Below are 22836 nucleotides of genomic sequence, written 5' to 3' on the forward strand. Positions count from 1 at the left end.
AAATAAAAATCTGCAAAAGCAACAGAGACCTCCAAAGCAGACATCCAAGTAACATCCACCCCCCAACACAAACCATGAAACACATACTTCACAAAACCAGTGTGTCATGCAATCACAGCCCTTAAGGCAAAATAACATACCTAACACACTAGTAATAGGTGACTCTATAGTCAGGCACACTGACGTCCCATTCACTAGGCTGAGAAAGGAAACGGTTACTGTTAGCTGCCTGCCGGGTGCCAGGATCTGCCATATAACACAAGCACTCAGGTTACTCCAGACCAAGTACAAATACAACTCTGTTCTGTCATTGTCCATGTTGGTGTGAATGACCTGAACCGTACCTCCATGGACTACATGAAAAGAGACATGGAAGAGCTCTCTGATCACGTAGCCCAGGCCAGTATGACCCTGACCCTGAGTAGCATCCCGACCTCACCAAGAATGATACCACGGTATAAAGAAAAAATGATCAATTTCAATAATTGGCTAAGTTTCTGGTGTCATTCAAAGGGGATCCAGTGTCTGTCAGCCTGGGATGACATGCTCGACAAGCCATGCTGCTTCGCTAGAGAGGGCTTGCACCTGTCACCCTTAGGCTTTCGAATACTGGCCAAGGCTCTTGCCACCCCCATAGTGCCTTTTTTAGGCAAGGCTCAAAAGACAAACCCACCACCATAAATAACACAAGTAACAAAAAACTGAGGGTAATGCTACTCAATGCCAGAAGTCTAAACCTCAAAATGCACGCACTCGAGGCACTCCTCAGTATGGAGAAAATCGATATATGTGCAGTAACACAAACCTGGTTTAAGGCTCCAGAGAGCACCCCAGCACTACCAGGCTACAACTCATATCATACATTTCGACCACAAAACCCTGACCAAAATACAAAAGGTGGGGGCATATCCATATTCATCAAGGATACCCTCACCTCCACGTTAGTGGCACAGCGTGATGCTTCAGAGAGCATACACATGTAATTAACAATGGGCAGAACTGCAATTCAAATTGTAGCTTGCTACAGATCACCCACCATGTCCCAGGACCCCCATTCCGCATTTCTGGAAACACTGGGAAACATAAAGGTCCTACCAAACACCCTGATATTGGGAGATTTCAATTACCCAAACATTAACTGGGAGAACCACTCAAGTACTAACTCCCTTGGCTAACATTTCCTAGAATTTATAAACTCAAATGCCCTGGATCAACTGGTCAACACCCCCATCAGAGCTGAAAACATATTGGACCTGGTCATCACCAACACAGGCGACCGGTGTTCCACACCGGTCAACCCCTTGCTGGTTAGATCTGACCATAAACTAATCACTCTGGATATCCACATTCCGCCATCGCCCCTGGTCAAAGAAACCACTGTGAAAAACTTTGCCAAAGCAAACTTCAAGTTACTTAAGGCCAAGGTGGAAAGTTTCAAACACTGGACCCTACGATCGGCTTTGTTAAGGGCAGATCATGCCTCCTAAATCTGGTAAACTCATTTGAGACAGTTACCAAGGCTATAGACGAAAGAAAAGTGATCCACACACCCTACCTAGACCTTGCAAGGCCTTCGACACCATTCCCCATTCTGGTATTATAGACAATCTTACCAGCCTGAACATAAACCCCTACATCACAAGATGGGTTGCCAACTGGCTCACAGACAGAACCCCCATGGTAAGAGTTGCAGGAGCTAGGTCTGACTCTAAACTGGTTGCAAGTGGCGTTCCAGGGCTCAGTCCTAGGACCCCTCCTGTTTGGCATATACTTCTCAGAGGTACAGGCAAGCACAGGAGGACTATGGCTGTCCAAGTTCACAGACGACTGCAAACTAGGGGCTATAATTGACTCTCCAGCTAACACAAACATCCCCCAAAAGGGTCTCACTGAGACAGATGCCTGGTGTCAAAACCATGGCCTCAAGCTAAATGCCAAAAAGTGCATAGTCATCCCCTTTGGAAAAAACAAAGTACCCACAAACTACCAAATAGGTGGTAGCCCACTAAATATGGAAGACATAATAAGGGATCTGGGGACCCAAGTAGATAGTAATCTCTCCTTTGATAATCACATTACCAAAATGGTTAGAAAATCCTTCTATGTGGCCCACCTAATTACAAAAGGGTTTGCATCCAGATCAAAAGAGGTCATTGTGCCCCTCTACGCATCACTCATCAGACCCATTATAGAGTACAACGCCCCATTTGGGATGTACCTTACAAGACACCTGCAACAGCTGGAAAGACCACAGAAGTACCTCAGCAAGTGGATCACTGGCCTCAAACAGATACCCTAAGCAACTCGACTGAAGAAACTCCAGCTGTACTCATTGCATAACGCCTACTCACAGAGGTGATCTCTGCCTTACATATATGGCCATGTCCAAACTAGAATTAATGGACATGCTCCACCTAAAGAAAACCATATCCCCTCAAGTCACACACTCTAGGAATCTAAACCTCACCACAACAATAAATAAGACGTGCTGGAGGGATAGATTCCTGTCCCAGAGACTTATCATGCTCTGGAACAAGATTCCAATCTACATTAGGCAGAGCTCCTCACTAACACTCTTCAAGAGAAACCTTGACGAGTGGATGGGAAACAGAAAGTTTTCCCCGGGGATCACTTCAGTGGCTCTGCTGGGCAGAGGCACAGGGAACTAATCTAAGGGGGGTGGCGAAAGCCAATACATTACGGCTAGACTTATAAATGCCTTTGGGCAGATAGCCTAGTACCTACCTATGAACATAACAAAATCATCAAAATAAATTATAATATAACATCAGTGTGTACAACTGTATAAAATAATACACATAAATAGGCAAAATGTAAAAAATATATAAAAATATACCTCTTACAGAGAATTGTTTAAGCTGCAGGAAAAGGAAGGCATATAACATTCATTGGATATGTATATTTATATTCATTGTATTTTGCTATCCTCTAGTGGTCTAACTAATATATAGCAATTCATACATCTATATAAACCCTACATTTATCTGTCTCATTACTTCAAAACATGGTAAAAATGGTAAAAAACAAAAAATAAGCATAATAAATAGTAAATTAAATAATAAATTAAAAAGTATGTCACTATATTGTATTATAATCTGGCAGCCTTACTTTTTAAAACAGGGACAAGGGAGACATATTTGTTGGATAATTGATTTTTTGAGTATACAAATAGTATTGAGATTTGATTGGGTTGGTGCATGTCTGAGGAAGTTCTATGTATAAACAAAAAACGCAGCAAGATAGTTAAGTGTTTTGCTTTATTGCATTTTTTCTGTGAGCTTTATTAAATCTGAGTGTTTATCCCCAAATTTCTGGTTATCGTGCATACTCTCTCAGTGCCTGTTTTGGTTAAGTTAAAACTGCCTAATCTGTCTGTCACATGATTAGCAGATAAATTAGTACCTGAAATGCAATGTATTACCAAATACATTTACAGAATACCTAGGTAGGTATATAAGTCCACATTATGTGAAACTGTTCTGTTAGTGGTGTACCTGCATTTGTTATTGCTTGGCCCATACTGACCCATGCTAACAACTTGAGAGGTATATATGTGCTACATCAGCTATAAGTCACTGTACTCAAAACTGACACTACACACCTAGAGAGTATTTATTATCAGTGTTTTCAGGGATATAATCTGCAATGTCAGTAATGGAATATTATCTCTCTCTCCCACCCCTTATCTTCATTTGTTTATTACTGTTATTTATTATTATGATTTAATACTAACACATTTTGTTAAACTAACTATATTTTAGAAAAATGTGCTTGATTATTGTTATGTTTTATTATAATGCAATATTAACATATTTGGTAAACTAACTGTTTTGTTGGCCCTGTGGTTTACTTCGTACCGGCATGCTGTTAACATACTGACTGCTATGTTACTTAATGTTGTGTTACATATAATCTACAATAATATGTATTTGGATGAATAAATATGATGTTCGATTCAGTTAATACTAACAATGGTTTCATTATTACTGACTGTAACATATTGCTTTACCTCATTTACCATAGCATGTAAAGGTAGGCCAGTTCCGGCTGATCACCCTACCTTGCCTCAACCGGCTGTGGCACCGGGTCCCAGCACATCTGGGACCCAGCCTGGTGGTGCCCCCTCTGCTGCCCCTGCACTACCTGCAGCGTTGGGTAGTACCACCCCCCTGGGATGGAGACAGGACCGCCTCTGGGAGCGATGGCGGATGAGGACATGTCACCCAGGTAGAGTTGTCGGTCTTGGTGAGCGCGATAGTCCACCATGGCTATAAACGTCACCTACGCTGGACTGAGGGCATGCTGGCCAACCTGGTAGGGCAGCCTGGCCCTGATGCCCGGTCTTCAGCACAGTCACCCTCGGAGCAGTAATAGAGCAGTGCTGACAGTCCCATGGGTGGGGACGTGAGTCACATTGCTGCTGTCGGGAGACATATGGGACTCGGATTCCATAACACCCTCCCTATCCAAGGTGTTCACCCCCCCCCCATGTCACACACTGTCCCTGTCTGCTGTCTTGTCTGTCTTGTCTGTTTGCAAATGCATTCTCACCTACCAACTTAACTCCTCCACACGTACCTATGTCCCTTCCCCAATGTTCCACTCAAACCTTAAAACAAAAAATGGGCACCTGCCCCCCCCAAAAAAAAAATTATATCATCCCATACATAGCTCTCCATTTCACACACATGTCCACTGGACACACATAATTCAGTCCAATTGGCTTGACAATACAGTTATGTTGCCCTCACCCCTCTCCCTGTGGTTTAAGATTCCAAATTCTCTACAAAGTCTGTCAAAGTGCACAGTTGTCACTGTACATGAAATGGATAGCAATGGTTCTTCCCTACATCCTTCCTGCACATACTTACCTGCCTTTCAGTATGTTTTTCTCCCTGCCTGTCCCCATTTCACCACTTTCCTATTTCCCCTTTTTTCTTTTCTTTATATTCTTTTAGCGTGGTGCTGCATGACATGCCACATGTCTCAGCTTCACTAAGCTCAGCTAAATAGTGCTATAATGACTATATGTGTTTCCAACATTGCAAGACACATGTACAAAATAGACACCTCTGCCATGTTTCAAACCCGAGCCCATCACACCTGCAGCACACTGCATTAACCTGCAACACCAAGTATCTCTTAATTAAAACAGGTGGTTTGAACAAAACATAGTAATTGCCAATTACAATCATTACGTGTGTTTCAGCAGAGCTGTGTGCCGCACCGCACAAACTGGAATAAAAAGTAATGGAAAAAATGGGAGTGTATCTTGGACTCTGGTGCAATAGTATACCACTAGACAGCCCAATGACATGATAATGGATGTAACTGAGGCCTGTGATATCAGGTGAAAGTGTCCTTTTATCTGCGATATGTAGAAAGTTACCTAAGGCATTCATGGCAAAATACATATTCAACAGGTACTATGGTGTAGAAATACATCCATATAAAGCCATGCACATACTAATGGATGTAGAAAATGTTTGTCACTGCCTGATGTGTGCACATATATCTTGCAAATACACCTATTGTAACAGTGACTCAATAACTCAGTCTGTTAAATGCCTTGCATGTAGTACATTTTGCCACACACAGTCCTGGGTTCAAATCCAGTGTTGTGCTGCATTTCAGTTACATTATTGTGCAGACAGTAATTAATGAATGACTCATGCACTCATTATCCACACAAAGCATTGCAAATTAAATAACTGCTTTTCAGTGCTGGAAGTCACAGGCCTGCAGGTAGAGACACACTTCACATATCCATATAGCATTACTATATATCCCCTAGTACTCTGTTATTGACACAGTTTCCTAACATATATACCGTATACACATGCTGTAATTGGAGTGTAAATGGTACCTTCACCCTGGCTCTGCCTCTACAACAAGGCTGAAACAACTGACACAGATGCACCTACAGCTTATTGTTCTCCAAAGTGTTCCCACTCTCTGCCTATATCTATTACCTGCAGCAGCAGCTGCAGCCTGTGGTACACACAACTCTATGCAAAGGTTTCTGCTACAGACCTACCTTCTGCAATGATGTAGTCTCTTCACCCAAGTAATGTCCATCTCAACAACCAAGAAAGGGGCCCAGTTCTACATGAAGGCCTTATATATTGCACAGCGGTTGCATGTCATTGGCTAATGATAGTACAACACAGCTATTTTGGCTACAATTAGCATATCAGAGTCACAGATTGGTTTAGAGGCAATTGCCTCCTAATGAGAAGCATGTTAAAATGCAAGCAGCTGGCTATGGGCAAACATTCTGTATGAGACTTTCCTCACACAGAGCACACCTTTGCGAAACATTACTAATAGCACATTTCAACAGAGTACTGCACTCCACCAGGTATGTAACTGTTTTTGTGTATAACAGAATGCGGATGGGAGGATAGAGGTATGAGGAATGGGGATTACAGCAGTAAGCCTGCCTTAGACCTGTGGTAATGACATGTCATTGATATCCTGCTGTCTTACACATACAGGGGACTTACAATATATCAGGGTTGCATTGTCTTTTGCCATTGTGGCACACTGGTGTTGTTGGACTGTCCCCATAAAGTGGTTGTAATAGCGCACTGCTATTTCTCTGGTACTGGTCTTATGATATATTATTAAGTGGCTGGCCATAGGGGATGAACCAGAGTGGACCAGAGTGTTGGGTGTATGATCATATAGCAGAATCTCTCATGGCACACATGGAGCTACCTCAGTAATGATACTATCTCAGTTGTAGCCATACATGTAGTATGTTGTCACACTGTGGGGTATGACATGTGTGAGCAAGTAGTGGATAGTGCCAGACATTTTGTTCTTGCTGTATCTGCACATAGTGGAAATCCATGTATTTGATCCTGTAATGTGTTTCCCTTTTGGTGTGCTTCAGGACTAATGTATCAAAGACGGCATGCCCCCTTCTCAGATGTGGAGAATGAACTAATAATTCAAGGACTATGGCAGCATCATTACATCCTCCTATCCAGGGGGAGGTATAACAGGGAACAGCGAGCTGCATTGTGGGAAGACCTTATCCAGGATGTGAATGTGACTGGCCACTGGGACACGACATATGAGCAGGTTCGACACTGCACTACGGACATGGTAAGTGGTGCACAACAAAGGGTAGCTGATGTATCCAGGGATTGTGCCATCACTGTGGAGGGCCTGTAATGGAATAACCACTCACAGCCACTGAGGAATTCCCAGTGAACCTAGGGACACATGACAGCTCCCAGGCATCCATCACACCATACATTGTGGAGGTGGGTGCCACAGTGTCCAGAGCAGAGGAGCATGCAGGTAAGCTTACTGTGATCACCTTTGTAATATGGTAGCAGTCATTCTGTCAGGCTGTACATACCTTTATGTGGGTGTTAGGTCTATGTGCTGTGGGGAGGGGGGTTAAGCTCAGTTGTACACTCATACTCAGAATGTCACCAATACATCAAGTAACACAGTAGCTAATGTACATGTGAGATATATGCAAGTATTACCTTGTTGTGCTGCAGCATACAGTGGTACTGAAATTACCTCACCCTCACCTTTTTACAGGTCCGTCAGGAGTTGTCCAAGGCTATGGTCCTGCTCATGGTAAGTTTGATACTGTTTTGTTATGGGAACATATATATGCTATTAAGGTTATGGACCAGGATAATTCCCTATGTACATTTAATGGTGTGTATAACCAGAGTAGAATGTCTGTATGTTCCACTCTGGAACAGTTACCTAAGTTTCCTAGAGTTAGTAATCACAGGAGAGTTGCTGAACTAGCAGAAACACTTTTGAAGTTATAGTTCAGAGTGAATAAGACTCCTGGTTTACATGAGGCAATTAATAAGACATGCCTTATAAAAGCTGAAGGGTCAATGGTACATACTTTAGGCACTGAATCTTGTATTTGTATATATTTGTTAAGATAGGTGTACTGGGATTTATGTGTTGTTTTATCAGGTATAGTGTCATATTGCAAACCTAAAAGGTACATTGTACTGGTCAAGTGTCACATGATTTACCTGATGTGCTTGTTATAAAAACCTTGAGTCAAATGTGTATTTTGTTGTGAGGATGTCTGTTGTGCATGAAAGTGGAGATGAGAAGATGTGAGACTGGTAATGCAGTTGTGGATCCTCATTATTATGACTCTTTGTGGATGTTCCATATATAATATGCATGTAGTAATGTACTGCTTTTGTCTTGGTTTCCACAGGTGACCTGGGGGGGTTGGGGTCTCTCCCCCACACAACCTGATGTCAGTGTCTCTTCGGACTGTGATGGTGATGCTGGCCACAGTAAGGCACAGGTGAGGTTGTCAGGTGCTGAATCTGTCACAGAGGTTGACATCCCTCTTTTGCCCCTATTGTCACCGCACACAGTCAGTATGCCCACACATACCCAGTCCCCACAGACCTCAAATATTGGACAGTCAGGGGGTGGAGACATTGAACAGACCAGTGTGGCAACTATGGATTCAGTATGTGTAGAGACTGATCACAGCCAGACAGCAGGTGAGGTCCCACACAGGTGGATTTACAGGAGTGCTCATAGGAGGACTGCTGTCTGTCCACCACCTGTTGCAGGTGTCACATCATGGGTCACTCGGTGCATGTTTTGGGCTATCATGGAGGCACAGGCATGTTACGAGTGGAACATAAGACATATGCTTAGGGTTATGGATGCAACACAGTCTGACATCCGTGACTGCCTCCACCACATTGGGGCTACCCTGGATCGGTTCACTGATGCAGTGGACAGATGATGGGCTGAGACAGTGTCTGCCTTGGACTGCATATTGGCTGTGCTGGAAAGTGTGGTTGGAGTTTGGTGTTGAACCTGTGGACATAGGTCAGCAACACCATCTGCTGAGAGCCCACACAGACATGCACAGTTACTCTGCTGTAGTGGCAGTACATTCAGCATTTCAGAGGGGAGCATGCTGTCCACACCACAATGTGGCAGGCCATGGGCACATGGTCCTGGGCAGTCCTGTGGGGACATGGTCCCAGCAGATGGCAGTCATTGTCAGGTATTACCACTGCATCTGATCTTGAGCATGGTGGTACCAGTGCAACTCCTGGCAGACCCAGTACCCATATTCGGGTCTGAGATGGTGAACTGTCAACTCTACCATGTATGGTCCAAAACTGTCCAACATAGGCACATGTAGGGCTAGCACAGAGCTTGACTGTGTACATGCACACACGCACACACTCACCCACCACTGTCACATGCAGGTCACCTACAAACACACATGGCACCTCGCCATGGTCCATCTAACCCGCTCCCCTTCCTGACTCACACACATGGTGTCAACCATTTGGGCCAGCCTAGGCCTTTAGCACCCCCACATATCACCTTGTGCAAGTGATGATACCTGTGCCACATCCTTGTCATCCTTTCCATCAATGCAGGGGAATGAAGCTATGTGTCTGATGCACAGGGTGACAATATTACTTGACATGTACTTGTGTAATGCAGTATTGTTTTATTATGCCACTTGTAGTGGTCATCAGCATACACTGTATGCTGGCATGTGTCTTAAGTACACAACATACTTTTGTGGACCTTATGTTGTATAATGTACTGGCGGTATTGTTACACAATGACAAGTATCACGAATCCCACCAGGCAAAAAAGACACTGAACTCTCCGTTTACTGACACAGAACACTACTATAGATAAATGATCACTTCAGCACTTTGAGATAGCTCCAAAATTTCAAGCACAAGTTAGATGAGCAGGAAAAGTTGAAAAGTCCTTTTATTGCACACAACGAGATAAAACATTCAAGTAACCACAAGCGCTTTCGCCCGTTCGTAACAGGCTTTTTCAAGTGTATTAGGTTGTTGCTTCCTTCAATATTTAAACTAAACCAACCCTGCTCATGTGATTAAATTAATTGCATCATTGCCATCAATTAACTGATAGAAAAAATACTTAAAAATGTATACATCTTAAAAAATGTAGTTCTGCTCTTTAAAAACATTAAAAGCTGTTGCTTTACTATCCAATCTTTTTGTAGCTTAATGAAAAAAAAAAAAAAAAAAAAAAAAAATACGACTAACTTTAAAAATCTTATAATGTGACTTATCGTTTTATATAAACCCCTTATGTGTAAAATGCATTGCAGACATTTGTTGAAATGGAATACTTTCTTTTGGGGTACAGTTAGCACCAGTTTTAATACCAAAAACATTTCCCATACTCATTACTTTTAAAGAATATGTAAATTTTAAAAATGTCACCTGAATGGTTTGTGCAAACCCCTTGTATATTAAATTTGTTAGCAAACCTGCATTAAAATACAATACTTTCTTGTGGGTTACAATTAGCACCTGTTTTGATGCTGAAGTCAAACATTCTTCATATCCATCGCTTTTAGGGAATAATTGAACCATAAAAAATCAAAAATCACCAAATTCAAAGCCATTAATGCTGGTACCCCTTCAAATTGTGACAATGTGGAGGTGCTTCAGTTAATCCTATTTCTTCTAGCTTTAAGAATGTCTCCTAAACTAATCCCTTCATTTAGGCCTGGGTGTTTGGTTGCATTAAGTTTTAGTTGCCAAGTTAATTCTTTAATGCCAAGCATTGTCTCCCAGTCTCCCCCTCTCAAATCCTGTTTTACGTTGTCCACTACAAAAAACTTTAATGTCATGTTTTTACAACTGAGAGAATGTTTATAAAACGCATTTGTCTCTTTCTTTGTTTTGATGTCATTTATATGCTCATATATTCTGCGTTTTAATTGCCTCTCAGTTTTGCCCACATAAAAGGATGGGCATTTTTGGCAGAATCCTATGTATATTACAGCCGATGAGTTACAATTGTAGTTGCCCTTCGCATGCAACATACTTTTACATGAGGGGATATGAACCTGTTCTTTGTTGATAAGATAAGAACACTGTTTGCATCTACCACATGCAAAGGTCCCTTTTCTTTTAACTACTGACCCTTGTTGCTTCTCTGCTAAGTTGATGTTTTGTTCAAATATTCCCTTCAAATTGATGTTCCTTTTTCTGGTGAAGGATATATGTTCAGGGAATAGTTTGTTAAATTCATCTTGTAACGCAATCATAGGCCATAAATTCTTAATAGTGTTTTCAATCAATAAGGAATCCTGGGAATATGTGTGTATGTATGTCATGGACCTGTGTATGTTTTTGTTCAAGGAGTCTGAGGGGATAACCTATGGACTCACTATGGCATTGAAGTGGCACAACATGGCATGGCAGCACAGCAGAAATATGACTTCAGCTAGCTACAGTAGTAGACATGCATGGTTCCATAGGTTCATAACTGTATGGCAGTCTACCAAGGACAATGTCGGCGGTCAGCATACTCATATATTCATAATTTCTGATAAGGTCTGCTACAGGGCAAGGTGTGACCTTGCTGGAGTGCATATGCTGCCTATCTGTAGGGAACATAATAGATGGATGACTCACTGCAAGGACATTAACCTACTATGTGACATTAAATAACCAAGAGCACTGCACCAAAAATAAAAATCCAACAGTTTTATTCCACCACGATAAGAGTTTAGCTCTTTCATCAAAAGTACATAAAATTGACTTCTTCTAAAGTCAATTTTATGTACTTTTGACGAAAGTGCTAAACTCTTATTGTGGTGGAATAAAACTGTTGGATTTTATTTTTGGTGCAGTGCTCTTGGTTATTTACTCCATTCAGCTTTTTCTGGGTTTGGATATTTTCCTTTTTCTTACTATGTGACATTAATATAACATGCCTGTGGGAGACATTTGTCTAGCAGACATAAACACACCATTGAAACAGACCTTGCCTAATGTTACGCACAGCACCTCAGTCCACCTCAGCACATGCTGTCTGTTTAATTGGCTGGGCGGCCATCATCTCAACACATGGCACCTTCCTGAGTCCCTCTTGGAATGGGGCAATACGTGCTGGTCATGTACTGAGGGGTATAATGATGCCTCTGATTGTGGGGGCTGTATAGCCATTATGCTAGTTAAGTTCACATGTCCTATGGACCCGTAACATGAGGTATACTGCTGCAACAGCCTCACACACAAACATGGCCAAATTTAGGCTAGCACCACTTCCACTCACTGCATACAGGACATTCCAAGGCACACAGATACTGCAAGTTGGCTGTATGCAGATTATAACACTTACCTATGTACTGGTACACACTACAGATCACAGTACCCACTGCATGCAACACAACTCATGGCTGCTAGTAGTATCAGTGCAGAACATATAATGTTTGCTGGTATCAGCAATCCTTGTTGTGGTCAGTCATTTGGAGGGGCCACATCACCCACTACAAATAAAATGATGCAAAACCATAACTATGTCTAAATTACAAAGGATATCATATGTATGTCGTATGGATATACACACACCATGTTGGGCTGCAGTGAGATTAGAACCCCTACCTATCTAGACTTATACACTATAGATCATAGTACTTATTGCATGCATCGCAGCTTACGACTGATACTACACTTTCAGCTGGTAGTCTTAAGGTGGCTGACATCATCAAGCCTTGTAGAAGATGGCAATTTGGAAGCCAGCAGCAAGTTATGGGCCCAAAAAATGCATAGCCATTGCTGCTGGATAGCCCATGAGGGCATATCCATTGTTCTGCAGGGGTATGCAAATACACACACACACACACACACACACACACACACACACACACACACACACACACACACACACTCCAAGTCAGCTGCAGTGAGATTAGAACCCCTACCTATCTAAGCTTATACACTACAAGTCACGGTGCTTAACGCATGTGCCATTGCTTACGTCTGAAACTATGCTCTCAGCTGGTAGTCTTAAGGTGGCTGACATCATCAGTCCTTGTAGAAGAGGGCAGTTTGGAAGCCAGCAGCAAGTTACAGGCTCAAAACATGTATATCAATTGCTTATGGATAGCCCATGAGGGCATGTCCATTGTTTTTCAGGAACACACACACACACACCAAGTGGGCTGCAGTGAGATTAGAACCTCTACTTATCTAGGCTTATGCACTACAAGTCACAGTACTTATCGCATGTGTCATGGCTTACGTCTGAGACTATGTTCTCAGCTGGTAATTTTAAGGTGGCTGATATCATCAGTCCTTGTAGAACAGGGCAGTCTGGAAGCCAGCAGCAAGTTACAGGTCCAAAAAGTGGATAACCATTGCTGCTGGATAGCCCATGAGGGCATGTCCACTGTTTTGCAGGGGTATATACATACACATACACAAAGTGGGCTGCAGGAAGATTAGAACCCCTACCTATCTAGGCTTATACACTATAGATCACAGTGCTTATCACACGCACCACAGGTTAAGTCTGTTGGGTATGTGATTGCAAGAACAGTCTTTGTGCATTACACAAACTGGGACTGTGATGAACTGCATCTGTGGCCTGCATAATGAGATTAGTTCGTACTATCTGTATCTAGTATCCTAGCAGTGAGATAACTGTTGTTATCCTATGTGTGTACAGTTACTAGTATGGCTATATGTGGCTGCTTGCAGTTAGATAGGCGACTCTGTGGGCAGGGACAATGTGCCCTGTCCATATGTGTGTTGACAACATTATGCATTACACCACCTGCTCACCTGTGTCTGTCTACATGGTGACATCCGGCAGGCATAGGGGTCTGTAGGTAAGTGTATTATGTACTGTTGCACACTTAGTTTGGATCCTTTGAGAAACAGTATGAGTGTATGATAGTGCAGATTTACTAACCACTATTAGGGTATGTTGGACAATACAGACATCCACACACATATTTCTGTATATAACAGGGATGCATACATAAATGTAGGTGTGTGTGTGTGTGTGTGTGTGTGTGTGTGTGTGTGTGTGTGTGTGTGTGTGTGTGTGTGTGATATGTTTATGTGTTCTGCAGATATATTGGGGGAATCTAAGTATCATTTTAATATATATAGCTCTGTGTGTGCGTGTGTGTGTGTGTGTGTGTGTTCTGTTCTATATAGATATATATATATATATATATATATATATCAGTATATATCTATTTGACACTACATAACGATAGATATATTATGCATGTGAGAGAGGGATACTGACAGACAGATATGTATATGTATATGTCTGTATGTAGAGACATTTATGCATAACAGGTCATTTTAATGAAGGGCCAGCAGAACTACGCTCATTTTTACTAAGTGTAAGAGCATGCCCAGTGGGACTGTCAGTACTTATAATGTGACTCCAGGCCACACCTACGTGTATTCCATTCTGGGATTTTGTATGTTATAGACATTAACATCTACCCCTGTTTCTGCAGTACTGCACTTCACTCAAAATGTCCACAACATTCCTGAGCTATCTGCTGAACTAAATATGTGACTGAGATTGGTAATGTTACAACACCAACAGAATGGCAGTCTGCATACCTGTCAACTGTCCTGATTTTCACAGAATGTCCAGAGTTTTTTCTCATATGTTTGGTCTGTTCCTCACATATTTGTGGTCTTCTGGTGCTTTATTGAATGTTAACATCAATATGTTCTACTAACTACAGACAAACAATTATGTGTCAGACTTTATATCCATCAGAAAATTTGTACTACTGTAACATCTTTAATTCCAACAACTGTCTAGGTTTATGTGACTAGTATTTAAACTCTGTCCCTATGTTTGAGCCTTTGTCCTTGCAATCTTTCTAGCTTAGTGCAGAATTCTTGCACTAATAAGTTGGGAGGTATGACATTCTGTGAAAACACCAACATACTACTACCTCAAATGCAAAAGATGTGAGTAATTCCAGATTAGAACCATCAACACCATCACCCATGCTAGCTTCCCTAGTCCACTGAGCCACACAGGTCACTAGACAGAGAGGGGTCATTCATCACGCAATCAACAGCATACATATGTATGTTATCCTTCATGAAGAGAGACATATAATGTGTGAGTGCTATCTATGTTACAGCCATGAGATTACCTGGTCCACTGATATACCTTAGCTGATTTTCTGTTAAAGAGGTTATATGGGTACACTGCTGTGTTGGGGGTGGGGGAACAACAGCACATGATCAGCTTGGGTAGACAGTGGTCCAAATATCATGTGTTCCCACTGTTTAACATCTCCCTTGCCTGATGTGAATATTCCACCCATGAGGCCTAGTGAAAATTAAGAAACACATACTACTGGACTGGGAATCAGTTGTCCCCATGTGGATGTTAACTCTGACCAAATAGCCCACATTATTTTCTTTCATAACAGCAGCAGATCCATACATACGATACCTTATTATAGTAATCCTTACAATTAGTATGTAGGTTAGAGACTTACTTTGAGAATGCAGCAGTTGACAGAACTGTAGTTCAGGGCTGACTCTGTGTGATGCAAGCGATACATAGCCAATACATGGATAGGTACAGGTTGTATGGGTTGCCTGGCATCAGCTATTTTAATATATGTATGTGAGTAGGAGTAAGGTGTCAAGTCCTTAGGGCTCTAGATTGTCAGTGAATGTGCTATGCATTGTCTCTTAGCCAATGTCAGGGCATACTGGGCATGCCTATGTCTGCCTACAGGGACATCATTGAGGGCTCCTCCTGAGAGTGTGGCTATGGTAACCTAGGCACTGGTGGAGAGCTGTGTATCCCTTCCTTATGCTGATCCTCCTGCAGCTGCTTCCACGGGATCATATTGTGTAGCATGGCACATACTGTGAACATATGTGCACATGTGGCTGGAGACTACTGCAGGGTTCCACCAGATATATTGAGGCACTGGAACCGTGACTTCAACAACCCAAACACATGCTCCATGATGTTCTTAGTTTGGCGTGTGCCTCATTATGGTGTTCTTCTGTGGGTCTGTGTGCATTTCTGATGGGTGTCATCATCCACAGTTCCAGTGCGTAGCCAGCATTCCCCACTACATGGCCATGTGGAATGTCCCCCCTAGCAAGCATCTGGTACAGCTGTGATGCATGCCAAATATGGGAGTCATGTTAGCTGCCAGGGCTGCCAGCACACACATTCACGAAAATCCCCTGGGCATTGGACATGAACTGCCAGTTGATGGAGTGGTGCCCCCTGTGGTTGATGTAGATTCCATCCTCCTCACCAGTTGGTGCCTTGATGTGTACATGAGAGCAATCTATGGCACCCAGTATCTCAGGGTAGTGTGCTACATTATAGAAGTGTTGCATATTGCTGGCCCTCACCTCAGGGGTGAGGGGAAAATATATGTGCTCACTGGCATGTGGTAACATAGCATCCAGGATCTGGTAGAGTACCCTGGACGCTGATGCCTGTGAGAGCTCCATCATGGCCCCAGATGGTCTTTGGAAGGTAACTGTGGCTATTACCTTAAGAGCTACACATACCTTTGTTTCCACTGGGATGGGTTCCCCTCTGTTGGCTCTGGGCCTGAGTTGAGGGTGGCAGAGATAAGTGAGTTGTTGTAGTATGTCCCTGTCCACTCATGTAGCTCCTGGAAGGTTACCCTGGGCATGAACACTCTTCTCCTTCTCTGCCTAGGTCTACTGTCAGCAACAGAAGCAGTAGCAGCATGAACTTCAGCATCTGGCACAAACAGATGTCGCAGACCTGCAGCAGCCCCTAGCATTCTCTCAGTTAAAATTCCCAACTCTGTACTCCAGTGGTGCAGAGTATGGGGAAAAATCCGATTCTAGGGTGTATGCTTACTTTATAGTGCACTACTGTAGGTGCTACCTGCATGATTGGCTACCTATGATGCATTGCACCTGCCTAATATATCATTGACATCATTTAATGCCCCAAGTTTAAGTTAAGCAAGAATCAACAGTAATTAATACATCACTGGCCTTTTAAATACTCCAAGCACTGCAGCGAACCATGCAAATGTGCACCCCATAGGTAAACAATGCTTAGCAGTCAGTGCACCCCCCCCCAAACTTGCACGCTCAGTATGGTAGCACACTGCACAAACAGAAGCAGCTATGTTCCAATCAGCTTAGAAGTTAGTGGACATACCCTCTCCTGATGTCAGCTACCTCCTCTGTGGACACCAACATAGTTCTCTGCCTACATGAAGGGGATCTGTGGACACAATTGCCCTATTATGCTATTCAGTAACCACTTCATTTGCATAGGGATCCATGCTCACAACCTGGATACTACATGCTAATAAGTCCTTCCGCATTAGTAACAGCACCAATACACCATTGTAAATACTGCATGCAGGGTCCTGTAAAACATTTCTGTCTCATGATATTACTATTTGATTTTTCCACTTCTTTTTTTTAAGGCATGTTTTTGCACTGCAGTGCACTGCGCAAACATGCCAATATTATTTAAAAAATGTTATTTTAACATATTTACTGTAACTTTTCGAATACACAGAGGATAGTTTTGCTCATACCTGTGTGTGCTATGCCATTTCTGTCTGTCTCCCTACATTTTTAGAGCCTTTTTTGTCTGTCTACAGCTCTCTACACGGAATTTTTCTGTGTACACTATGGACACTGACATGGGGTCTGCAGGGCTGCCTATCTGCTTGCTGGATTGCTCTACCTGCCTCATTTGCATGAGATTCACCTGCCTATGAGGTGATTTGCATGCCATGGAAGTTTCCATGTTGGTGCACTCGTGTGAGCCGCTCAGCAGCGCTTACTGACTCTAAAAATGTTCCCGCCCGTGTTAGCAGAACTGCGCAATGCCTACACGGAAAAAAATCTGTAGGCTTTATTAAATTCCTCCCATAGTTCAGGTCATGCTATAAGAGGAATAGTATGGCAAGATAACCATTTGACCAGCAGCCAGAATGCTTTACATGTTGTCTGTTTTACAGTGCACATTTTAGGAAATGGTTAGGTTTGTCTAAATTATAGATTAACATACATATATATATATATATATATATATATATATATATATATATATATATATAAACACGACAAAACAAGAACCAAACAGGAGTGTACTGCTGAAAAAACAGAGTATGAATGCAACAACAAGCAGCACTGAGACCACGGCCAGGGCAGATTTGTTCCACTACCATATTGTGCAAAATCTTACATTAATCCTCAAAATCACTCTCCCTTGATGTCATACGGCTACCCCTCACATATTGTCCCTTAACAATACCTTTTTTCTGATGGTAAGGGTGAGCACTCTTAAAAGCCAAATAAGAATTCGAAAATGTTGGCTTTCTAAAAATCTTAGAATAAAAACAACCCTCACTTTTGCCTATAGTAATATCCAAAAAAGGTATTGTTAAGGGACAATATGTGAGGGGTAGCCGTATGACATCAAGGGAGAGTGATTTTGAGGATGAATGTAAGATTTTGCACAATATGTTTATGGATCGAGGCTACCCTAAAGATCTTATTGAGCCTATAGAAAGAGAAGTTAGGGAAGGTAGATATGACAAATTTAAACCCATTTTGGGTTCAAATTTTGTCTTGAATGAGATGAAATCTACAAAGCTTAACAGTTAGGGTACAGGCAATTTTGTAGTTGATTATAATGGTAGTGCACCTAGAATTAGGAAGATTTTGGAGGAAGAATGGTGTAGGTTTGGTCAGATTTCAGATTTGAAATGTATCTTTGAAGAACCTCTGAAATGTACATATAGAAGGGGCAAAAGCTTAAAGACTATTCTGGAGGGTAAATATGGTATGAAAAAAGTTAAGGAAGGGAAACTAGGAACCTTTAAATGTGGAAGGTGTTCCCAATGCCCTTTTATTTGTACTAAGCAAACAATTTTTTTAGAGAGTAGGGACAGACTTATCCAGAGCAAATATTTTGTGAACTGTCACACCTCTGGGATAGTTTATTTAGGTTTGTGTGATCATTGTGATGCATTTTATATAGGGAAATCAGAAAGAAAGTTAAAAAATAGAATTTATGAGCATTACTATGAGATAAAAACAAAATGTACTAATAATGCTTTATACAGACGTAAATTAATTTGCCAGGAAGCTAAATTTAGCTTCTTTGTGTTGGAAGTAGTGGAAAAGGATGTAAGAGGTGGGCTATGGGAAACTTCGATTGAGTATAAAGAGCTGTTGTGGCAGCTTTCCTTGGAGGCCAATAAACCTCCAGGTCTAAATGATGCCATCTCTTTAGCGCCTGTACTCAAGCTGAGATCAGCTAAGCTTTAAGTGTTTTCATTTTATGTTTTTTTTTTTTTTTTTTTTCTATATTCATCTTATTTTAAATGTGTATTAAAATCAGTTTACATTATAAAGTGTTGGTAGTATAGGATACCACAAGCTGTAATGCTTTTGCTAGTTGTATTAAAGAATTTAGTTTGTTTTATTAGATTAAGTTATTATAAAGTATTTATTAAATTTTGATAATAATATTAATTTATTAATCCATTAATGTATCAGGTCAGTGTGGGGGGGATCCATTATAATATATTTTAATGTATGTGTTGTATGCATTATAAGTCTTACCCCTTTAAATGTTTAAGTATCTTGTTCCCTTTAATTAACTAATTGTTTAATTATTTTGATGAATATATAAGGAGTGGTTTTTGTGTAGGTATGCATTTGTCTCCATCTGATGAAGTGTTTTAAACGAAAACGCAGTGCTGGTGTAATCGCGTTAGTGGACTGTATAGTCAAACTTATTGTTTCTGCGTTTTATTGGACTGAAGAGTCGTTTTAATAAAGGAATTCGTGTGGATTACGGATTTGTGCCTCTTCTATCTGTTCTGTATTTTTGGTGTTGCAGTGTTGAAAGTCATACCGATGAATGCAAAATCAGTATTATTTGACATCCTGTTTCACCTGCCTGCCTTTTGAGCAGTACAAAGTTATGCAGTTCAGTACTACACAATGATGCAACTCACATGTTTGCAAAGGGGCAAGCCCCCCTACACCCCCCTGTGGGGGACTGCACTATCCCAACTCCAAGATCATACTACAGTGAGAAAAAGGATTAATTTCCAAAGCTGCACTGTACCGCGATCTCTGTTCATTACATTGACCATGTATAAGTGAATGCACAGTGGCATTTGCTGTACAGGACACTCACAGATTTGAAGGTCGGCAATACGGGAATCAGCCAACTTCTGTTCGACATTCCCATTTTTGCCGAACCATCATTCTTCATTTTGATGGTAAACCATATATATATATATATAAATTCCTGGGAAAATACTATTCAGAAGCCAGATATAACGAGACATATGATGGAACACTTTCAGTAGAACACCAGGCTAGGTGATGATGTTTCATGTTTATTGTCATGCATAGATGACTGAACCTAGCCAAGCTAGAAATGTGAGACTCTAGCTCATTGAAGGTGGGGAGATGGGATGAGAAACTTACAAAACTGCATTTTATTTCAGTAATTTGTTAACACTTTTGCAAGCTTCTTTCAGAGAATGTGTAGTACAAAGGTAGGAACAGCATTTGTAAGTCTCAGTGCAGATCATTCGATGACATTTGTTCTGCAGACCCTCAAATTTGGCAGTTTTTTTTTCACTTCTAAGTGAATGGAATTCTAGTCTGAGAATAAATGGTAGGGCTACTTATTCTCACCATCTGTGCATTATGGAACAGATTTAGCTTTCCAAATCTTATCAGAATGTCTGCCCCCATGAAGGCATTCATGGATAAAAAAATAAAGGTATGTTTCAGTTAAACCCCTACCACATCTTCGCACTGCTCTAGTTTGCTGATATTTAACAACTTGACATGTACAAAACAAGATCTAACTGTGCTTCCTTTTCATGCGTAGTTGTCCTAGGCCCTATTGGTTCAGGTACTTCTGACCTGGTGAGTAGTATCCTGTTATGCTTCATTTGCAATGTAACTGGAAGATTTTCATTGTTGAGTACAGATAAACTTCCTGTATTTACAGAGCCATGTATGTGTATTTTAGCCTGTTCGGAAGGCAGCAACCAGGGCGGCAAGCGAATAAGGGTTTAACTTTTACATGGTGATGTGAAATATTTCACTGGTACCACCGCTTTATTGCTGTACTGACCAACATTTCTTCATTTACATTTGTTTCTGTCAATATTCTAGCCTTATAACACCTCTGTATTTATTTGTAATAATTCCACCACTTCATCGTGTCACTCAGGTTGTGCTTTTCGGTAAGTCTTGCGTATAAATTGTCATTGTTTAAGATGATGCCTTTAGCTGTCAGTTTACTGTCTGTTATTGCCTGGTCTTACCATTAAGTACATGAAAATGGAAAGGCTCATGATTGCAATAATGAAGCACATGGTATGGAAATGCAGACTCCTCCAGCAATGAAAGAGTAAATGAATGATGTCATCTGGTGTGCAGACATTAAAAAAAAAAAAAAAGCTACAGTCTTAACTTATCTATGTAGTTCTTTTAACATGACACTTTTCTCAGTCCTGCATGAATGCCTAAATACCGGCAAGACACAGCAGCACCAGCAGCACAAAGACGTGGTAGGGGTTTAATGGAAAAGTACCAAAATAAATAAAATTATGACTTCTTACTTATTTTGCTGCAGGCACCTATGGGAAGTATAGTAATTAATGTAAAGATGAAAAATATATGTGTTTTCATATTTTGCATGTAGTGGTCCTTTAAGAAACATTTGGGAGAAATAATCAGCTTTCTGCAGGGAATATTATTTATAGGTGAGGACTGGAATTTGATTTGCATTTGCAATAGTAAGGATGTATCAGGTGGACACAAAAGGGACAATATAACAAAAGAGGATAGATTTCTGAATAAATTTATGAAAATATTTGGTATATGAATTCATTAGTAGGAACTCAGACAGAATTTACATATTATTCCCAAGGTACAATAACTGGAATGGGTATTAGAAAGTATTCAAAAGTTATTAGGGAGAATAGAAATACCTTCAGATATTATACATAGAAAGTGGGATAAAATGAAGATGAAGTTTTAAAACAGGGTCAAAATAAAAGAGAAAGAGATATGGTTAAGAAGTAATAGAAATTACTTAGAGGGATTAACAAAGGTTAAAGTTTTGCAAAATATGTGAAATGTCACAGAACAAGAGGAGAAACAAATGCAGAGTGCTGAAGAGAAAATAAGGGAGCATCTGGGCAGTATGCATGAGTTTAGAAAGATTGCACTTAACTATTTTTATAACAATTCCAGAGCATTAAAACCTTTACCACAATGTCTTAGGCAACAGGGCATTGAAAAGGTTGCTGCCAAACTTATGGAACCTATAACATGAAAAATAACCAGAGATCTAGAAGCTTTAGAAATATTCCCAAAATTTTATGAAAATTTGTGTAAAGCAGAGAAATGTGAAAATCAAGAAAAATATTCATGGCAATATTTATGGAAGACTTAATTGTGCCAATGATAGAAGGAGATGAGGCTCAACATCCAATAGTTCAGACAGGAGGTGATGAGATAAAAACATTGATGTATAATTAATCTTCTGGAAAGTCTCCAAGAACAGATGGTATTCTTATAGAAGTTTGGAAATTGGGAGGGAAGAAAGTGATAAAGATCTGGAAGATTTTGTTTCACAGTATTTTAAAAGGAGGGGAAGCACCAACATCTTGTAAGAAAGCTGTAGTGGCTGTGTTACCAAAAAGAATCTTCAGACCCAGTTTCATATAGGCCCATTTCAATTGTAAACCATTATTATATAATGTTTATGTCTACACTAGATAAAAGAATGACAAAGGTGTTGCCAAAGTTGATAGATATGAGTCAGTGTGATTTTGTGGAGGGGAGACAAACATTTGACATTAATAAAGCAATGATGATCCAGAGGGATGCAGAATGTAAGGAAATACCGCTGATGTTGGTGGGTCTTGATGTAGAGAAAGCATTTGACAGAGTAAGCTGGGATTTTATGAGTAGGACA

This window comes from Protopterus annectens, chromosome 2.part1 (assembly GCF_019279795.1).
Source record: "Protopterus annectens isolate FY-2018-M chromosome 2.part1, PAN1.0, whole genome shotgun sequence".
NCBI classification, from domain to species: Eukaryota; Metazoa; Chordata; order Ceratodontiformes; family Protopteridae; genus Protopterus; species Protopterus annectens.